This window comes from Morus notabilis, unplaced genomic scaffold, assembly GCF_000414095.1.
Source record: "Morus notabilis unplaced genomic scaffold, ASM41409v2 Scaffold83, whole genome shotgun sequence".
Taxonomy (NCBI): Eukaryota; Viridiplantae; Streptophyta; class Magnoliopsida; order Rosales; family Moraceae; genus Morus; species Morus notabilis.
Genome location: NW_010360797.1, coordinates 330,386 through 331,157, shown reverse-complemented (window position 1 = coordinate 331,157; position 772 = coordinate 330,386).

Genomic DNA, 772 nt, shown 5'->3' with positions numbered 1-772 from the left:
TCCCTACAAATGGAGATTCTATCTGTGTAACAGTTTTTTGTTTTTTTATGGAAAAAGAAAACAAAGTAAAAACTATAAGTGGATGGTGATCAAATATCTCTATCTTTGACTAACGAAATCAAGATAATCATATTTTGTTTAGTGGATTGCGGCATAATCCGCTTCCACAGGCCCTTGCTTTCACATACAGACCAATATATATATATATATATATATATATAACATGAATGTCTCGGCCCCTCCATGCATCATCAGCATCATGATTCATCATGAATCATAGTTGAGCATGGAGTCAAAATGTCAAATGGTGGGATTTTGCTAATGATGCTATATTGCTACCTTATGGTTGCTTTTTTTTTTTTTCTTACTCTTTTTTTGTTTGTTTGTTTTGTTTTTATTAATGCCCACATGAGATGATGATAAGTATTGCCACACGTGCACATCATCACAATAGTCGTTTCGTGGTTCCCATGTCAACCCTGTAGTAATGTCAATGAGTTGGATTTGCCTTTTGTTTTCTCTTTTGTAGTTTTCACTGCTTTTTCCCACCCTTTTATTCCTTTGACTTTTAGGACAGCATAATAAAAAATAAAACACAAATTAAGCAGAATCTCAATAATATATTAGAATTTGGTTTTTTAAATGTTAAATATTGCTGGTGGAAATACGCTTCTTTTTTTTTTTTTTTTTTTTTTTTTTTTGGGAATTTTTTCAAAAAAAATTTTAAAAAATAAATCTGGGTGCGTACCTACTTTTATATATATATATATAT